The following is a 21,258-nucleotide window of genomic DNA, read 5'->3' as shown; positions in this document are numbered from 1 at the left end:
TCTGTCTTTGTTTGAAAGCTCATCTGAAACCTGTCCACCATGGGTGACCCTGCTGGTTATTTAAAATACCGGTGGCATAGCCCTCAGAATCACAGCAATTCAAACCACCACAGCACGACAGACAGACGAGTGGCGGTTGTGTGGTTGCTGTTAAATAGGAATCTCCTTGTGCTAGGGCCCAGGAGTCTGGCTCAAAGGCAGGATTTCGGTCCTTGGATCTCAATCAAGAGGCAGAAGCGCAGCAGGGGCTACTGGGTTGTAGTGAGACACTTTGAGCTGGGCTTGTGGGTCTCTGAGTTGGTCCACCCCGCCTCTAAGCCATGATTTAACGGTTAGGCTAGGAAGGCGCTCAGCCTGGCGGGCCCCTGCAGTCCCTTTTCACTAGGCAGCGTCTCCCCATCGACCTGGTCTCCAGACACCTCTCACCCCGCCGCTCCGTGGTTTGGGTTTCATTTAACACCTCCACCAGGTCTGCGCAGTTGTTGCACATCGTTTAACCGCCGCCCTCTCATTTTAGGTAGCCAATGTCTGAGTTTCCCATCCCTATCTACCTTGTGTACAGAGGGGATAACATTGATACTTGATGTGAAAACTCTGTCCCTCTCTGTTGGGATTTAGAGTTACTACCTCCATGAATATAGGTCAAGTTCATCACATTGTAGCAATTTACCCTCGTTTCCTTTATCAAAAATTGTTTTGTTCTTTTTTTTTTCATCTTCCTGTAGTTGAGTTCTGATTATCAAGCCATTGTTGTTGTTGTTGTAGTTATGTGCCATGGAGTTGGTTCCGACTCATAGTGACCCTGCACAGGGTTTCCGAGGCTGTAATTCTTTACGGGAGCAGAAAACCTCATCTTTCTCCTGTGGAACAGCTGGTAGTTTCGAACTGCTGACCTTGAGATTCGTAACCACTACGCTAGGTCAAGTGGGTACTATATGCAGCTTTGAGTGTTCTTGTGTATCTCCCCTCACTTCATATTAGCTGAATGCTTCACTCTCAGCTCTAGCCCTCTGTGGCTATGTCCTTGTCCATAGGCTCATGTGTCCCCAGGTCTCATCACACCTTGGACCAACCAGCCCTTCCTCTTTTCTCTGTCATCTCCAGGTCAACGGGAGTCTATGGAACGTGGTTGAACTCAACCCATTTCTTCATTGCTGCCTTTCCCCCTCTTCCACTCACCAGTAGACCAATGTGGTCGTCCCAGTAAAGATTTACAGCCTCAGAAAACCTATACAGGGTCACAGTGAGTCAGAACCGACTCCATAGCACATAACTACCAACACCACACACATACATGGGGGCACACTCTCACTGCTCTCCTCCCTGCTGACCACCACAAGCAAGCATTTTGATCTTGAATCTTTTGAAGAGAGATGAGGAACAAATGCCAGAGAGCAGTACTCAACTTAGATTTTGTTTCTGCAAATGCTTACTTAAATACTCTTAAAAATTCCAAGCTTGTTCTCATCTTATCTTTGTTGCAGATTAGATAAGGCCTGTAGGAAAACCATGTACAGATTGTTGTTGTTGTTGTGAAGTGCTGTCGAGTCGGTTCCGACCCATAGTGACCCTGTATAGAGTTTCTGAGGAGTAGCTGGTGAGCTTGAACTGCCGACCTTGCAGTTCAAACAGCTTTGCAGTCTGGCACATTAACCCACAGCGCCACACGAGGATTCTCCCTGTGTAAAAAATAAAAAGAAAGAAAAGTCTGTTATGTAGTAGTTAGAAATCAACCCCTATAAAGCCTATTATGTTAAATATTTGGGGTACATACAATAATTATTGTTGTAAAGTTTCAGCTCATAGTGATTCTGTCTAGGGTTTTCTAGAAGCAGTTGGTGGGTTTGAACTGCTGACCTTGTGGTTCACAGTTCAGTGCTGATCCTACAGTGCCATACCAGAAGGGTTCCTAAAACAGAAAGAAAGAAAAAGCTGAGTGCTACTTTTGTTATAGGCAAAGTATTGTTGTATTGTTATGGTAAAGATGTTTTAGTGTATCTGGAAGAGTTCTTTTAATGTGAGTTCTTTACATTTAAAGGTAGGCTATATGTCCTGGTTTGGCGCTGTGGGTTAATGCGCCAGACTGCAAAGCTGTTTGAACTGCAAGGTCGGCGGTTCAAGCTCACCAGCCGCTCCTCGGGAACCCTATACAGGCTCTCTGTGGGTTGGGGTCGACTCGACTGGACGGCACTTAACAACAACAACACATGTCCTGGTGTGGCGCTGTGGGTTAATGTGCCAGACTACAAAGCCGTTTGAACTGCAAGGTCGGCGGTTCACCCTGTACAGGATCACTATGGGTCGAAACTGACTTGGTGGCCCTTAACAACAAGAACATACACTGTATATAGTCCTGATGTGGCACTGTAGGTTAATGCACAGGCCTGCAAAGTCAGTGGTTCAAGCTCACCAGCCACTCCTCGGAAACCCTATACAGGGTCGCTATGGGTTAGAACCAACTCGACAGCACTTAACAACAACAACAGACATTTGACTAACTGATATTGCTAATAGTAGCTAACTCTTCCTTTGTATTGTTAATAGTGGCTAAATTTTACTTAAAGACAGACTTAGAAATGGAACTCATTCATTAGTATCCTAAGGATTGCCTATAAAAGATGACAGTCATTAAGAGACTTGCCAAGGTTGTAAAGCCTTGTTGTTGTTAAGTGCCCTGGAGTTGAGTCATTTACTACTCATAGCAACTCTGTAGAGGGTCTCCAAGACCTTGCAGTTCATGCCGACATTGCAAGACTCCAAGTACCTTTAGGTTTCCAGAAGACCCTGAGGTCCAAGAGACCTCAATTTGAGATTCCTCCATGTAGCAGCTGTGTGAGCTTTGGCAAGTTCATCATATCTCTCAGCTTTTCAGCCTGAAAACTTTGATTTTTACTTGGCAGGATTGTTATGAGGTGTTAATGAGGCAAGAAAATATGCAGCAGGAATAGTTTTTGCTATTATTCATGTTACTGCTTCTCAGCCCAGGCCTGGCTTCCTCAAGCTTGGCACAAAATGAAATAATAGAAACCAATTTTACTTTTTTTTTTCTTCCATTTTGTAAATGTTGACTTTGAGATCCAGAGAGAGGTATATAACTTGTTTAAATTTAGGAAGTCAGAAAGCCACCTCTAATATTGTAGCTGACATTCCTGAACTCCTGGTTCTTAACCTGGGCTTCAGTCTTCATTGAGTTGAAGTATGTTGATAATATTTATTGCTTTTTCCCTCACTTATAATAGTAGAACAAGGAGCTCTGGAAGCGTAGTAGTTACAAATCGGGCTGCGAACCGCAAGGTCAGCAGTTCGAAACTACCAGCTGTTCCACGGGAGAAAGAGGAAGCTTTCTGCTCCCGTAAAGATTTATGGCCTCGGAAACACTGTACAGGGTCGCTATGAGTCAGAACTGACGCCACGGCACACAACAACAACAACATAATAGTAGAACATGTTTAGATAGTTAATTTTGACTGATTTAATGGCAGAAAATTTATAAATGTATAAAAAACATAAAAATTGTCCTTAATTTCACCACCCAAAGGTAATTAATGTTAACATTTTTTATTGTTGTTGAGTGCTGTCAAATTGATTCCAACTCATAGCAACCCTGTATAGTGTTTCCAAGGAGTGACTGGTGAATTTGAATTGCTGAACTTGATTGAGGTTAGCAATCCAGTGCTTATCCTATAATGCCACGCTCTGTATGGCAGGCATTTTTCTAGGTGCTAGTAATATAGTTGTGAACAAAGCTAAGTCTCTGCCCTCATGGAGATTTTATTTTAGTTGGGGAAGATAGACATTAAACAATCATTTATGAAAATTTAATGTGTTAGGAAGAAAAAGACGGCATTTTCACTTTTTAATTTTTGCTTATTTGATAGGCAGATTTCTATGAGCTCTCATGGTTTGTTTTTTTTTTTTTTTCTCCTTTGATTGAAATTCATTTATTCAATACTCACTGAGCACGTACTATGACCCGGAAGAGCCAAAGGTGAAACTAAGTAGCAATGTAACTGCATTCTAGTTGGGAAAGATAGTGTAGTGTGATAGATGGCTTTTATGTGACTTTTTTGTAACTCCCCCCAAATCATTTGGTGGGACTATGCAAATAAAATGCTTGTGGCTCACCAAGAAGACTGGACAGCATGCTAATAATGCAAATAAGTTGCATGGTACGCTTGTGGAGGTAGTGGTGGTTATGTGCCATGGAGTCGGTTCCGATTCATAGCGACTCTGTACAGGGTCTCTGAGGCTATAAATCTTTATGGGAGCAGAAAGCCTCATCTTTCTCCCACGGAACAGCTAGTAGTTTCAAACTGCTGACCTAGCGATTCGCAACCCAATTCGTAACCACTACGCTACCAGAGCTCCTTACGCCATGCAGATATTGTGTATGGAACCCTAATAAAGGGCTTGGCCAGTTTTGCTATCCACTAGTGGTGTGGTGCCGTAAGATAAGCACTGGACCTCAAGGTCTGTTTGAACTGCAAAATTGGTGATTCAAACTCACCAGCTGCTTCTCAGAAACCCTATACAAGGTCTCTCTATGAGTCAAAACTGACTTGACGGCACTTAACAACAGCAATGGACTTTCAAGAATGCCAATCCGTAGGAGAAAGGGGACCCCACTACCACTATGAAGAGACAGGAGCAGAGCATGTCCTTTGGACCTTGGGTTTCTGCACTGAGAACATCCTAGACCCAAGAGACAGAGATCTGTAGCATAATATATGGTACAAGGTGGTGAGAAACAGCAGCAGAGAAAGGTGCAGCAGAACCAGGATACCAGCACGAGGTGTATTACAGAATGAAACATTGTCTGGTCCTGCACCATCTTCATGAATTGTGACCTGTTAACTTCCCTAGTAAATCCCATAACTGTTAGTATGGTGTCTGAGTCCTGGGTGGCCATTGCAATGGATTGAACTCAACTGAAAAGTAGAGAGGATTGTAGGAGGAATTGTTGGTGTCTCATATTGTGGAAGTGATCCATAGGGTTTTCATTGGCTGCTTTTCAGACGGAGATCACCAGGTCTTTCTTCCTAGTCTGTCTTTGTGTGAAAGTTCCACTGAAGCTTGTCCATCATAGCTGCCCCTGCAAGTATTTGAAATACTTAATGACATAGTTTCCAGCATAACAGCAACACACAAGCCACCACAGTATGGTGAGCTGACAGGTAGATGGTGTGTCAGTAACATGTTGTTGCTGTTGTTAGATAGCGTTGCGTTTGCTCTGACTCATGGCTACCTACTGTATGTTGTTGTGTGCCTTCGAGTTGATTCTGACTCAGTGATCCTATGTGACAGAGTAGAACGGCTCCATAGAGTTTCCTAGGCTGCAGTCTTTACGGGAGCAGATTGCTAGGCCTTTTATCCCACAGAGGATCTGGTGGGTTTCACCACCGATTTTTTGGTTCATAGCCAAGCACTTAATTATTGCCTCACGAGGGTTCTTTAACTTTTATTTAACAGAAAGAAATGTTACCCATTCCATGGTTGTCAGTATATTTGAGTCCATTGTTGCAGCAACTGCGTCTCATTGCTTGTTTCTCTTGTTTTCATTGACCCTCTATTGTAACAAACAGGATATCCTTTTCTAGTGATTGGTTTATCCTGATGGTGTGTCTAAAGTAAGTAAGTAGAAGTCTTGCTATCCTGACTTCTGTGTAGCATCCTGCATCCTGCTTGTATTTCTTCTAAGACTGATTTGTTCATTCTTCTAAGGCAGTTCTGGTATTCCATAATCTTCACCAACACCACAGTTCAATTGCATTAGTTCTTCACCTGCTTACCATTAAATATATATATATAATTATTATTATTGTTAAGTGCCATCAAGTCAGATCTGACACACAGCGACACTGTATAGGGTTTCTGAGGAGCAGATGGTGAGCTTGAACTGCTGACCTCGCAGTTCAAACGACTTTGCAGTTTGGCTCATTAACCCACAGCACTACACCAAGACTCCCTATTATATAGACTCTTTATTAACTCTTAAACAAAAGTAAATATGAGACAAAGATATGCATAGACCACCCAAATGAGGGAAATCATAGACTCCATGATGAGTTTCAAAAGTCCAATCTCCATATGGTGACCTTAAATCGGACTCCTGGTGTGGTGTGTTAGGACAAGCACTGGAATGCAAACCACATGGTCAGCAGTTCAAACCCATCAACTGCTCCTTGGATATACCACACAGACTCACTATAAGTTGGAACTGACTCAATGACACTTAACCAGCAACAACATCTCCATACAGTGACCTTAAATAGGTACAGGAAGCCAAGCAGTTTCCTCCCACAACCATAACTGAAGGCAGCAGCTATGTATCCCATATGCACACCAGGCTGATAGAAAGCAGGGAAGGGACTGTTGCAGATTAGAAAGGTTATAGTCTGAGGCTCTCAGGGTATGACATTCCAAGTAGGGACCATTAAGGGGTGTGTCCTGGAAAGTTCATGTGAGAGCTGTCTTCCTTTTTAATTGTCTGACTTTTGCATGCATATGAAACAATTAAAAATTATATGGCTTGGACTTCAAGGGCAAGATGACGTAGTAGGCAGACACACACAGCAGACCCTCTGCAAGAAAGACATGGGAGACTGAGTGGAACAGATGCAGATGGTGGTCCTGGAACCCTGAGCTTCAGTGGATAGGACAGAGAGATGGCTTGAGTGCCACCTGGAAGAGGAAACCGAATAGGAGTAGTTGTTAAATACTGCCAAGTTGATTCCATCTTGAACTTTTGCGAACAGCTGTTGATACAGTGGCCTGCAAGCATAGGGCACAGCTAGAGGGTGGAGAAGGGGGTGCAATTGTCCCTTTTCCCACACCCTCCTGATAGCCAGGGGTACTGCCAGCCCCTGCCCTCGCCAACCCAGTGGCACCCGCTCTACAGCCTCTGCTCTGCCTGGAGTTGGGCACCAGGCATAGCACCCCTGCTTCTGGATGCATGTGAAACTACCCTGAACTATGCTACACAAGTAGTAAACAGAAAACCACATTCACACTTCCAGTCTTAACCCCATCCACCAAGAGCCAGGTTGTTGTTAAGTGCCATCAAGTCAGTTCTGACTCATGGCGACCCTGTATACGGTTTCCAAGGATTGGCTGGTGAGCTTGAGCCTCCAACCTTATGGTTCAAACTTAACATTTCAGTCCAGCACATTAATCCACAGCAACACACCAGGATTCCAGAAGCCAGGTAGTGAATGCCTAAGAACACGCCTATATACAGTCATCAATTAAATATAGATAGAGTAACACAATGTCTCGGAGAAAACAGATGAGTGCCTCAAACAAGTGACCAAACTAGACAGAGTGCCTCAAACAAGCAACTAAACTGCCATCAGAAAATATAATACCAGAAATAGTGTCAGAAAAATCTGATAAGGAATTCAAAAGAATACTATTTAGACATCTTCAGCAGTTAAAGAGAACAGTCGGGAAAACTGCAGATGAAATCAAGGAAGACCTAGATAAAACTACAGAATAATTCAGGAGACAAACTGACAAAGGAAAAATAGAAACAATACAAAAACAGCAATTAGACATGGACATAACCACAGAGGGCTAGAGCTGAGAGCAAAGCATCCAGCTGATATGAAGTGAGGGGAGATGCACAAGAATGCTCAAACTTGTAGACAGTACCCATTCGACCTAGCTTTGATGGCTTGATGATCAAAACTCAACTAAAGGAAGATTTAAAACATTTTTTTTCAATATAAGGAAACAAGTATAAATTGATACAGTTTGATGAACTTGACCTATACTTATGGATGTAGTAGCTCAAAATACCAACTGAGAGGGAAGGAGTCTTCACATCAAGTATCAATCCTATCCCCTCTGTATATAGGATAGATAGGAACGGGCAACTTAGGCATTGGCTATCTAAAATGAGGGGGCGATGAAGGTACAAAGTGACTGGCTTACAAGTTTTCAAGAAGGAATTTAGTTTAAGAGTGTACAGGGGCCCATTCTGCCTGTGTATCTGTCCATGTATCTACCTACAGAGTGCTGTTGTTCCAGGGTTTTGTATATAGCACTATTTACTGCTATTCCTTTTAACCCTTGCAAACCTCCCTGTGTCTTCATCTGCCGTCATCATTTTTCTGCCAATCTCTTTCTTGTATATTGTCATCCCCATCACCCTAGTTAACATGTGTCTACCCTTTTTTTGAACTTTTGCTATTAATGCTGGGTGAGCTAATATCTCATTGTTGTTTTGATTTGTATCTCTCTAATTCTGTAACAAGGAGCTCTGGTAGCATAGTGGTTACAAATCGGGCTGTGAACTGCAAGGTCAACAGTTTGAAACTACCAGGTGCTCCACGGGAGAAAGATGAGGCTTTCTGCTCCCGTAAAGATTCACAGCCTCAGAAACCCTGTACAGGGTCGCTGTGAGTCGGAACTGACTCCACGGCACATAACCACCACCAATTCTGTAACACTTAATTGTGCTCATGAGAAATCTATACATAAACCAAGAGGCAGTTGTTTGAACAGAACAAGGGAATACTGAATGATTTAAAATTAGGAAAGATGTGCGCCAGGGTTGTATTCTTTCACCATGCTTATTCAATCCAAGAAGCTGGATTATATGAAGAAAACATGGTATCAAGATTGGAGGAAGACTCATTAACAACCTGCTATATGCAGACAATAGGAGCTCTGGTAGCGTAATGGTTACGAATCGGGCTGCTATCCTCAGGTGAGCAGCTTAGGACTCTAGACTCATAGGAAGACATAGACTATGTGCTGGCAGCCAGGAAGCAGGCTTGCAGAATATGTCCTTTGGTTGTTTAAATTATTCTATATTCCTGATTGTTTCTGTGTACATTGCCTCTCCCCCCAAGAAAACAAAACTAAATAGGGAATGGAAGCAAATACTTTTGAATGATGATGCACGGAGGAAGTTGTAATCATTGCAATGAAACGATCAGTGTAAAACTGGAAAAAACTAAACAAAAAAACAGCAATTAGAAAGCCAGAAAATTAACATTGGTGGTGATAGTAGTTATGTGCCAGTTAGATTCTGACTCACAGCAACCTTGCTTCTGAGGTTTCTGAGGTTGCAGATCTTTACGGGAGCAGAAAGTCTCATCTTTCTCCCAAGAAGTGGCTGGTAGATTCAGGCTGCTGACCTCATTCATGGTTAGCAGCTCACTGTGCTACCAGGTCTACTTGAAGATTAACATTAAGACTTCAGAAATAAATAATAAAGTGAACGGGCAAAGACATAGCATTGAATCAATGGAAGACCGAATTATTGAGCTTGAAGAAAAATCAATGTTTATCTTCCAGAGGGATAATCAAAAAACAAGAACAAAAATAATCTGAAGAAAATTTAAATTTTATGTGACACTATCAAGAGGAATAAGGAGCTCTGGTAGCGTAGTGGTTACGAATCTGGCTGCCAACCGCAAGGTCAGCAGTTCGAAACTACCAGCTGTTCCGCAGGAGAAAGATGAGGCTTTCTGCTCCCGTAAAGATTTACAGCCTCGGAAATCCTGTACAGGGTCGCTATGAGTCGGAACCGACTCCATGGCACATCACCACCACCACCAACAGGAATAACTTAAATGTGATTGGAATTACATAACAGAAAGAAACCCCCCCAAAACAGAGAATATTGTCCAAGAGTTGTTGGTAGAAAACTTACCTAACATAGAAGACAAAGAAGATAGCCATTCAAGAAGTTGAACAAACTTCAAACAAGATCAACTCCAAAAGAAAATTACCAGTATAATCAAACTTTTCAAAAGAAATAACAAGGAAAGAAACTTGAGAGCAGCTTAGTGAAAACAAAAAATATCTACAGTGGAGAACTAATAAGGCTAAGCTTTTATTCTCGACAGAAACCATGTAGGCAAGACAATGGGATGACATATCTAAAACTCAGGAAAAAAAATTGCCAACCAAGAATCATATACACAGCAAAATTGTCCATCACATAGTGGATTAGGTTATTCTCATATAAACAGAAATTAAGAGAATTTGTAAAAACCAAACCAACCTTAAAAAAACCCCTAAAGGATGTTCTTTGGACAGAGAACCAACAAACAGACAACATCCTAAGACTAGCATACATGACAATATCACTTAGAACTCAACCTAGATATAGAAGTAGTCAAAATAAAACAGACCTACAATACTGAAAATAGAAAACCTGAGGTACGGTTGAAACAACAACAGAAAAACAAAGTAAAAAGAGGGAATAATGTAGTTATAGAACTTCTAAATGAAGAGGAAATCAAGTAGATTTCAAGAAAAGTAAATAAATAAACCTAACTGTAACCCTAAAACTAGACCAAGCCTTACTCCTAGTCCTAACCCAGCACCTACCCCTAGTCTTAATAATAGCCCTAACACTAAACAAAGTCTTAGACCTAGCCTAGATCTAGCCAGAGTCCTAACCCTCTCTCCTTACTCCTAATCATTCCCTGCCTCCCTACCCCCAACAAACAAATGAACACATGTGCAGGATGGTGGTTGTTAGCAATCCTGTACAGGGTTTCTGAGGCTTTTAAATCTTCACAGGAGCAGAAAGCCTCATTTTTCTCCCCTGGAGCCTCTGGTGGGCTGAAACCACTGACCTTGTATCCAATTTTAGATATTTGGAGAAAACATTCTGGCTGTTACTTTTCGTGAGCGATTATTTTTTTCTTGGCCATTTTTTTTTTTTAACACGAAAATATTTTATAAAATGAGTGTGTTTCTATTATGTTTCATTGAATTGTCTGTTCTGAGTGCTAGAACTTTACTGTTTAATGTTTGTGGTTTGAGATTATCTTTTGTTAACTGCTTACTTCCTGCCATCCTCCAAAAATAAAGTTTCTTGGCTATTTGTGCCCATTTATTCCTCTAATTTAACTTTAGAATCACTTTGTCAAGGATTTCTTTAGATGAGGATTTCTTAGAATCAGAGAGTTTTTTGGTATGGGGGTTTATAAAATATAAAATGTTTATATTTTAGCAGCATCTCTAGCCTCTACCCACTAGATATCAGTAGCAGCTCCCCCATTTGTGACAAATGAAAGTGTCTTCAGACATTGCCAACTGTCTCCTGGAGAATCATTGCATTCCATTTCTAAGTTAAGTAAAGGAGAATTGATATCTTTACACTATTACCTTCCCAAACAGAAGCGTAGTATGTATAACTATCCTTTAATGAGGTTTCTCCTTGACCATCAGTAAAAACCTATGGCTCTCTTTGTATGGACCCTGAGCCCTTGTTATATAACAAGGAGCTAATGTTTCAGTTCCAATGACTGTTTGCCATATAGGGTTGAGATGTTAATCTTGGGAAGTACCACATAGTAAAAATAGCTGGCATTTATGCCAAGCACATGTGAAGTGTTAGGAACTAAACTCTAATAATCTTCACTGCAACCCCATGAGGTAAGTACTATTATTATCCCTGCTTGATAGATAAGGAAACTGAGGTAGACTCACATTTAGCCCCGGCATGGGCAGATGGCTAGTGGGAGGAAAAGCAAGCTGCAAGATATATTCCATTTTGAAAATGTGTATATTTGTAAATAAGTGTTTTTATGAGAATGGACCCAACAGATTTTTGTAAGGATCAGTTTTGAACAGCTTGTCATGTGCCATGATGGCTTGAATTGTGTGTCTCCCCTAGATATGTGTCAGCTTGGCTGGGCCATGATCCTCAGTGGTTTGGCAATTATGTAATGATGTAATGTGGTAGTTATGTGATGATCCCTAGTGGTGTGTTCTGATGTGAATAAACCAGTAAGAGGATTAAGGGTGGGGAGTCCTGGTGTAGCACTGTGGGATAATACACAGGACCTAAAGGGCAGTTTGAACTGCAAGGTTGGTGGTTCAAACTCATCAGCTGCTCCTCGGAAGCCCTATACAGGGCTTGATGGTACTTAAAAACAACAGTTTTTAAAGAAATCACTGCTATCAAATCTATTCCAATTCATAGTGTTACCGTTGAAGTGTTGTCCCTGAAACGGTGCTACTGTCCTTCCAAGAACTGGTAAAGTGTAACACACTTACTCCATGCAAAAGAGGTTAAAAAGACAAGAGGCTTAGACAGATAAATGATAGGCAGAATTTATTAAGCACAGACTTTCTTACAGAGAGATAAGAACGGGCTTCCACCTCACGAAAGAAGTTGTTGTTAAGTGCCATCAAGTTGGTTCTGACCCATAGTGATCCTGCATAGGGTTTCCTAGAAGCAACTAGTAAGTTTTTTGGTACTTTTAATGTTCTTCTGCAAAAACATAGCTCAAATGCATCAGTTCTTCTACAGTCTTCCTTATTTATTGTCCAATTTTCACATGCATATGAGGCTATTCAAAATGCATGATATGGATCAGGTGCACCTTAGTCCTCAAACTGTCATCTTTGCTCTTGAACACTTTAAAGAGGCCTTGTGCAGCAGATTTGCCAAATGAAATACATGGTATGGTTTCTTTTGCCATTTATCTTGATGTCATTTATTGGTCCTGTGGTGAAAATTTTTTCTTTACATTGAGGTGCAACCCATACTGAAGGCTGTGGTCTTTGATATTCATCTGTATGTTGTATCATCTGTATGTCATTTCTGTTAATGAATCTTCCTCCAATCCTGATGCTATATTTATATTCTCCTTCATATAATCTAGCCTCTTAGATTATTTGCTCAGCATGCAGATTGAATAAGTATGGTGAAAGAATGCAATGCTGGCACACACCTTTCTTGATTTTAAACCATTTAGTGCCCCATTGTTCTAATTGAACTATACAGGTCCCCCATGAGCACAAGTAAGTGTTCTTGAATACCCATTCTCTGCACTGTTGTCCGTAGCTTGTCATTATTGACACAGTTGAAAGCCTTTGTATAGTCAATAAAACACAAGTAAACATATTTCTGGTATTCTCTGCTTTGAGCCAAGATCCATCTGATAACAGCAATGATAGCTCTCACTCCACTATAAACCAACCTAGAAAGTTAAGTTGTAGTTGTATCAAAATATACCCCCACAAAACGAACCTGCACCCTCTAGTGGGTTCTTTATTTTATTTTTTGAAGTTATATATTTATATCATTTGAAAAATAAATGTGTTCCTCAGTTTAAATTATAACATTATTCTTAAATTATTTAAAGGGATAAATTTAGGACATTTGTAATTAATTTCTGTTCATTTCCAAGGTCCAGAGATAATAGTTTTTATGTTGTTCCATAAATTTTCTGGCCAGGGCCATAATTAATTAAGGAATTAAAATAAATAAATTGGGACATATTAATCAAGGAATTAAATAAATGAGACATGGGGGAAACCTGTGCATGAAGAATTCATTGTCTTTGCAAAGCAACAATGAAATACTTTCTTTTCTTTTTCTTTTTCTTTCTTTCTTTCTTCCTCTCTTTGGATGGCAGAGCCACAAAGAGTTGTTTCTTAAATTATTTAAAGGGATAAATTTAGGACATTTGTAATTAATTTCTGTTCATTTCCATGGTCCAGAGATAATAGTTTTTATGTTGTTCCATAAATTTTCTTTATGTGTATATGCCCAAACAGATGTAAATGTCTATTTTCTTTCCAAATAGGATTATAGTAATTTCTTTTTACCATTTACTGTATTAAAAATATACATTAGTACTTCCTTCAGATTATTGCCCGCTTTGCTCACATGGTTTTCCCAGTGCCTAACCTGGTTCCTGGAACATAGTAGATAGTCAATAAATACTTTATCAGCTGTATGTTTTTGTAATATGAAAGATATATCATAACTTCAGCAAGTCTCTTACTGATTTTAATAAGAGGGGGCTTCAAAAAGTTCTTGGAAAACTTCTAGTATCTTTAAGTCTTATTTTTCCACAAACTTTTTGAAGCCCTCTCATGTCTCCTCTTATAAATTATAATGTGACAATCTCTCTGGCAAGATGATATTTGTGGGATCATTTCCTTGTAATGGAATTTGGAGGTTAAAGACTAATGAGGGACTTCAGAAAGTTCATGGAAAAAATCCATTATGCTTTCATTTTTTTCCATGAACTTTTTGAAGCCCCGTTGAATTTATAATTTTAATAGGTAGTATTATTGCAGACATGAATATCATTCTTTGGGGCAAATTTGATTTTGAACCCCAGAATTATGTTTGTAGAACTCTCACCTTTCAAGGCATAATCTCCTTCCAGAAGTCACTTCCCAAGCTCCCTTGCATCTAGGTGTTAGACATGGAACTTAGCTTTCACCAGTCAGATGTGCTCATTCCAGACATTGATTTAGAAGCCAGTGACAAGAAAAACCAAGGCCCAAGTGTGCTCCATTTTGGGGGGTAGGGTGGGGCTGCAACAGCGGTAACCACATGCAGCAGTGGTAGAGGTTTAGTGATAAGGGTACACATTGGTGCTGCTGGCCATGGCAGCAGGGGTGTTTGTACTCAGTAGCAGTGACGTGGAATCTTCATGATTTAGGGCCCCATTATTGGCTGCATAGTCTTTAAACTTGGTTTTCAGGCCCTTCTCTTTGTTGTTGTTAGGTGCTGTCAAGTTGGTACTGACCCATAGTGACCCTATGAACAGCAGAACAAAACACCACCCAGTCCTGCACCATCCTCACAATTGCTGCCACTGTGCCAGTCCATCTCATTGGGGGTCTCCCTCTTTTTCTCTGTCCCTTCACTTTACCAATTATGATATCCTTTTCCAGGAACCGGTCCCTCCTGATAATCTGTCCAAAATATGAGAGATGGAGTCTGGTCATCTTGATTTCTAAGGAGTATTCTGGTTACACTTCTTCCAACACAGATTTGTTAGTTCTACTGGCAGTCCCTAGTACCTTTAATATTCTTCTCCAACACCATAACTCAAAAGCATTAATTGTTCTATGGTATTCCTTATTCACTGTCCAACTTTCACATTCATATGAGGCTATTGAAAAACACATGGCTTGGGTCAGGCACACTTTAGTCCTCAAACTGACATCTTTGCCATTCTCTTTATTGCAGAAACTATTCATTCCTTTAACTAGTTCCTTTTGTGCCAAAATTATGTCAGAGTTAATTTTGTGTTGCTTGCATCTAAAATCCCCAATTGATATAAAAATCACTAAATTATAGTTTAAAAGGTTGTAACATACGTATTCTTACACTAGCAGTTTATAAGAAGTCCTGGTATGGTGCTGTAGGATGAGCATCAGACTGCTAACCACAAGGTCGGCGGTTCAAATCCACCACCTGCTCCTCAGAAACCATATACAGGGTAACTATGAGTCAGAATTGATTCAGCACTTAATAACAGCAGCATTATATAAGAATACCTGCTTGCTTATATTCTAGCCAGCATGAAGAGTATTCAACTTCCTAGGTTTGTGCCATTATAACAGTCTAACGTATTTCAGCTGTCTGGTATTTAACTAAAAGGAGAAATTCTTCTTAAGTAGTTATCTTGTTTAACACTATTGAATGACCTACCCTATGATGTGAAAAACTTTCTGCAGTACATCAAGTTATTTAATATGGCTCTTCTAGCCCTAGTCTTTGTAACTTGCACCAAATGACTTTTTTCCCCCTGATGAGCTTGAGTAAGACAAGGTGGGAGAAGATACTGTCAGGATTATATGATTCCTTTATAAATGATTGTTAACAGGATTAATTGTGATTGTAAAAACTTTGGGATTTGTCAATGTGGCCATACTCCTGGGTTTTAAATGAATCCTTTTAAAAGCAAGGGGAGAGAGTAGGGCTCTCACTACCATCAAGAAGAAAGAGCCAGGAGTGGAGCATGTCCTTTGGACCCTGAGATCCCTGCATATTAAATCTCCTTGACCCAGGGAAAGAAAGCTGTGGCTCTGGAGAGGTAACAGAGGAGCCGGAACAGCAGATCCAACAAGAGCCAGAGCACTAGGCAGAGTAGTAGACTTCCCAGTCCAGGGAACAAATAAAGCTTTGGGCTGGAGGCTCACTTGTATTGTGGGGTGCCTCCAAGCACTCCTGCCTGCCCCTTGATAACCTCTAATAAACTCTGGTCACTCTGCAACTGCCTGTTCTAAATAGTTTCGTGCCAAAATTAGGTCAGATCATACTATATTTGTTCTTTTTGACTGATTTGCTTCATTCAGTATAGTGTTTTCAAGGTCCATGCATGTATCAAAACTTCATTTTACTTTATGGCTGAGTAACATTCAATTTTATGGATATACCACATTTTGTTTGTCTACTCACCTGTCAATGGACATTTATGTTGTTTCCATCTTTTGACTGTTGTGAAGAGTATTGCAGTGAACATTGGCGTGCAGGTGTCTGACTGCATTTCTTCTTTCAGTTCTTTTGGGTATGCACCTAGAAGTGAAATTGTTGAGTCATATGGTTTTAGAGTCCTAGTGTGGCGCTGTGGGTTGATGCACTGGACTGCAAGGTCGGTTTGAACCACTAGATTGGTGCAAGTTCACCAGGTGTTCCTCGGAAACCCTATACAGGGTTGCTATGAGCCAGAACCGCAAGGGTTAGCAGTTCAGTGCTTACCGTATAGCACCTAACAACAGCAAAGTATTTCATTGTGGTTTTGAGTTGCTTTTCTTTAATGGATAGTGATTGAGTCCCTGGGTAGTGCAGATGGTTATGTGCTCGACTATTAAGGGATTGGCATAGTGGCAGCAGCAATGGGCTCAAGTGTAACAACCATTGTGAGGGTGGCGCAGGACTAAGCAGTGTTTTGTTCTGTGTGCATAGGGTGTCTATGAGTTGGAGCTGACACTATGGTACCCAACAACAACTAGATTAAAAGCTAGACTACTCACCTTGGAAACCCTATACAGGGTCACTATGAACCAGCTCGATAGCACTTAACAATAACAGCAACTATCTAAAAGGTAACAATAATAGCAACTATCTAAAAGGTTGGAAGTTTGAACTTACTGAGAGGTACCTCAGAACAAAAATCTGGTGATCTGTTTCTGAAAGGTTACAATCCTGTGGACTGTGTGGTTCTCTGCCATACTTGGGTTGCCATGAGTCAGAATCAACTTGATGGTAACTGGTTTGGTTGGGAATGAATAATGAATTTTGGATGTTAGACCATTAGGACTCATGGCTACTTCCGTAAAGATGTACAGCCTTAGAAATCCTAGGGAACAATTCTCCTCTGTGCTATAATGTCACTGTGAGTTGGAATCAGCTCAGTGGCAGTGGGTTTGGAGTGAGTTGGATTAAACGCCTGTCAGATATATGGTTACCTAAAATTTTCTCCCAATCAATAGATTGTCTCTTAAGTTTGTTGGTGAATCAATCCCTTTGTTATACAAAAGCTTTTCATTTTGATGACGTCTGATACAACTTCTTCTCACTTATTGCCTATCTCATTATGTAACATATTGCATTTGCTGCTGTTAAGTGCCATTGAGTCAGTTCTGACTTATAAAACAGGGTTTCCAAGGCTGTAAATCTTTACAGGAACAAATTCTCTTCTTTCTTCCACAGAGCAGTTGGTGGGTTCGAACTACCGACCTCATGGTTTGAAGTCCTACAGAACCTCCACACATTTATGACAATAGTAAAATAAAAATATCTATTTTTCTACTGTTTTGCACATTAACAACTTATGTCTGATAGTAACAAATTCCTGTTCCTTCTGAGAACCCTGTCTGAGTCCTCAGCCCATTTTCTATTTGCATACAGAAAGGTAATAGTATTTTACTGCCCAGGAGGGGCGAGGGGGCATGAACTAACTACTGGGTTCTGAGAAGTGGGGCTGGAGTGAGGTCAGCAGGACAGAACACTCCCTAACTGATTGGGTGGCCAAGGGAGCTAAGGTCGGGGCAACAGTAGCCAGTGACCTGAAGGTAGGCCACTCGGGGCCAGACAGGAAGTGGAACCCCAGAATCTGACCCAAGCTCCCAAAGGGCAGGAAGGATTGGCCAGGCAGCTGTCAGAAGAAGCCTTGAGATGGATATTCAAATGCCTGGTATCCACAGGACTCCGTGTCAGTTGATCAGCACCTTTGTAACACCTCAGTACCCCATCCTGGGTAGACACAGGTGAGGATCAAGCAGACTAGGTGGGAGGTGGGAGTGAGGTCAATGAGTGAGTGGCAAGCAGCATCTGTAGTTTAAGGTTAAGGGCAGAGGCCAGACCTGGTCATTGCAGCCTCAGAGGAAGCTCAGACTTGTTGATTATCATGATGTGAAAGTGAGAGGGGCTGACGGGAAACCCAGTGGGTAGTGTGCACCACCCCTGCAGCATCCAGGTCCTCACGCTCATTATCACAACATCTGTGCCAATCTATCTCACTGAGGGTCTTCCTCTTTTTCTCAGACAATCTAACTTTACTAAGCATAATGTCCTTCTCCAAAGATTGGTCCCTCTGATAAAATGCCTTAATGTATGTGAGACAAAGTCTTGCAATCCTCACTTCTAAGGAGCATTCTGACTGTACTTCTTGCGAGACAGATTTGTTTATTCTTCTAGCACCCCATGATATATTCAATGTTCGCCACCAACACCATAATTCAAGTGTCAATTCTTCTTCAGTCTTCCTTATTCATTGTCCAACTTCCACTTACATATGAGGTGGTTGAAAATACCATGGGCAAGTGCACTTTAGTCCTCAAACTGACACCTTTGACTTTTAGCACATTAAAGAAATCTTCTACAACAGATATGTAATTTAAAAAAAAAATTTTTTTTTAAAGCAGACTATGTTATTGCTAAGTGCCGTCGAGTCATTTCTGACCAATAGCAACCCTGTATAGGGTTTCCTAGGAACAACTGGTGAACTTGAAACGCCAACCTTGCAGTTCAAATGGCTATAAAGTCTGGTGCATTAACCCACAGTGCCACACCAGCAAAGCAGGCTATAGAATCTAGAAAATATTCCCAGTATGGTGGCACTGTGGGATAATGCACTGGACCGTAAGGTTGGTTTGAACCACAAGGTTGGTGGTTCAAATTCACCAGCAGCTTCTTGGAAACCCTGTATGAGGTCACTATGAGTCAGAATCAACTCAAATGCACTTGACAACAACATATATGAAGAAGGATTTGTATTCAGTGTATATTAAGAAAAATAACCTAATTCTAAAATATGCAAATCATTTGAAAAGATACTTAGTAAAAGAAAATGAGTGAATGGCCAGTAAACTCAAAAGAATGCTAAAATTTTTGGTCATAAGGGAAAAGTAAATGAAAACCACCAAGAAATAATACTTCCTACATTGAAGGTTTTTGACATGAAGTTTTTGGCAGCCATGGGCTGTCGAAAGAACCAATAGATCCATTTTGGAAGAAGTGCAGCCAGGATGGCCAAACTTCATCTCTCATACGTCGGACATATTGGCAGGAGGAACCAGTCACTGGAAAAGGACATTATGTTTGGTAGGGCAGAGGGTCAGAGAAAAAGAGAAGGACCCCCAACAAGATGGATTAGCCAAGTGGCAGCATCGGTGGACTCAAGCATGGCAACAGTAGTGAGGTTGGCCCAGGATCGGGCAGTGTTTCATTCTGCTGTGGGTCAGTACGGACTTGATGTCATCTAACAACAACAACACATTGAAATGGTTACATTTTAAAAGTTAACTGTTTTTCCTTGGAGAGAATGTAGAGCCAATTAGAACTCTAGTATACTGTTGATTGGAATCTAAAATAATTTAACTACTTTGTAAACTTTGTGGCAACTTTCCACAATGTTAAACAATACTGAAACCTGTAAGAGCCAGAGTTTCACAGGACCGCTGTGTTGTTCCAGTTCTGGCAGGTTTTCTGTCATTGAAGGGGCATTCTTGCCACTTTCCTGTCACTCTTTTTAGTGCAAAATATTTGAGTTTTCCCTTTTATCTTAGTTATCTAGAACTGTTTTTAACAGAAATACCACTGGTGGATGGCTTTAGCAAGCAGAAATTTATTCTCTTACAGTTTGTGAAATTAAAAGTCTGAATTCAAAACACTGGCTCTGGAGAAAGGTCGTTATTAGCATCTGTTGGTGCAGCATTCCTCATGAAATCTACATGTGTCTTGGCATCAATCTTTCCCTGGATCTAGGAGTTTCACAGTGCAGGGACCCCACTGAAAGACCCAATGATCTTTTTCTTGATGGCAGTAGATCCCTCTCTCTGTACTCACTGCTCTCTCCTTTTATCTCTTGTAAGATGAAAGGTGTTGCAGGTCACATCCCTGGGAAACCCCTTTACATCAGAACAGTGTTATGATGGGATTAAGGGTATTGCAGCCCACTCTTAAGGAGCTCTGGTAGCGTAGTGGTTATGAATCGGGCTGCGAACCTTAAGGTCAGCGGTTCGAAACTACCAGCTGCTCTGTGGGAGAAAGATGAGGCTTTCTACTCCCGTAAAGATTTACACCCTCGGAAACCCTGTACAGGGTCACTATGGGTTGGAACCGACTCGACGGCACTTAACAACAAAACAACTTAATTCTCTTATTGATTTCTAGCATCAGATCCCATCATAGGGAATCATCACATAACTGCCACCTTACTTCATTACGTAACTGCCAAACCACTGAGAATCATGACCCAGCCAAGCTGACACTTATTTTGAAGGGACACGCTTCAATCTATGATATTCCAATGAGAATTCATGTCCTTGATACATGCAAAACACTTTCAGTCCATCATATCATGCCAAAAGTCTGCCAAAATACAATGGTGGAATAGGCACAAGGCTGACATTTCCATTACAAACAAAAGTTGGAGGGGAAAATGGAATAACGGGCAGCAAATAAGCTAATCACCCAGCAGAAAATTTATAGTAGCTCTCAAAGCCTGAAAAGAAATCGTCTATTCTTTGAGCCCACCTAAGCAGTGGCCTTGCTCTAGGTGTTGGCCATGCTCTCTGGATTCTTGGTGGAGGCCCCTGGACCTTGGGTTTCAGCTCTGCCTTCCAGTCCCACTAGAGTGGCAACTCTGCTTCCGCTACTTTGGACCCCATTTTCCTAGTGCTCTTGAGTGGTGACCCACCCCCACCCCCTTTTGGCCCTGACAAACATTCTTTTGCTCCCTCAGACATGGCAGCCCCACCCCTTAGCTTTGGGCTATGGCCCCATCTTGATGGTAGCCCCACACATTCCAGAACCTAGTTAGTGAAGACACAAGTCTTTGAAACCTAAGAAACTGTGGCCACACCCTTAGAACCCTAAAAGGCCGTGGATTCAGCCTTTGAGAATCCAGAGGTCATGGCCCTACCTTTTGAGATCAAAGCAGCTCTGCTTCCCAGATGACTTGTTTCTTAGCTTCTGCTCCCTGCTTCCTTGGTCTCTTGAAGAAGTCAGCATGGTCTAAGTTCTGCTTGAGC

General features: G+C 41.2%; 1 protein-coding gene across 1 annotated transcript in view; it reads left to right on the top strand.

Annotated features, from left to right (window-relative positions):
• Window positions 1–21,258, top strand: part of SIMC1 (SUMO-interacting motifs containing 1) — an 82,119-nt gene that overhangs the window by 7,160 nt on the left and 53,701 nt on the right. The window lies entirely within an intron of this gene.

Source organism: Chrysochloris asiatica, unplaced genomic scaffold, assembly GCF_000296735.1.
Source record: "Chrysochloris asiatica unplaced genomic scaffold, ChrAsi1.0 scaffold00242, whole genome shotgun sequence".
NCBI lineage: Eukaryota > Metazoa > Chordata > Mammalia > Afrosoricida > Chrysochloridae > Chrysochloris > Chrysochloris asiatica.
Note: the sequence above shows the minus strand (reverse complement) of the source record. Positions and strands in the feature narration are given on the sequence as shown.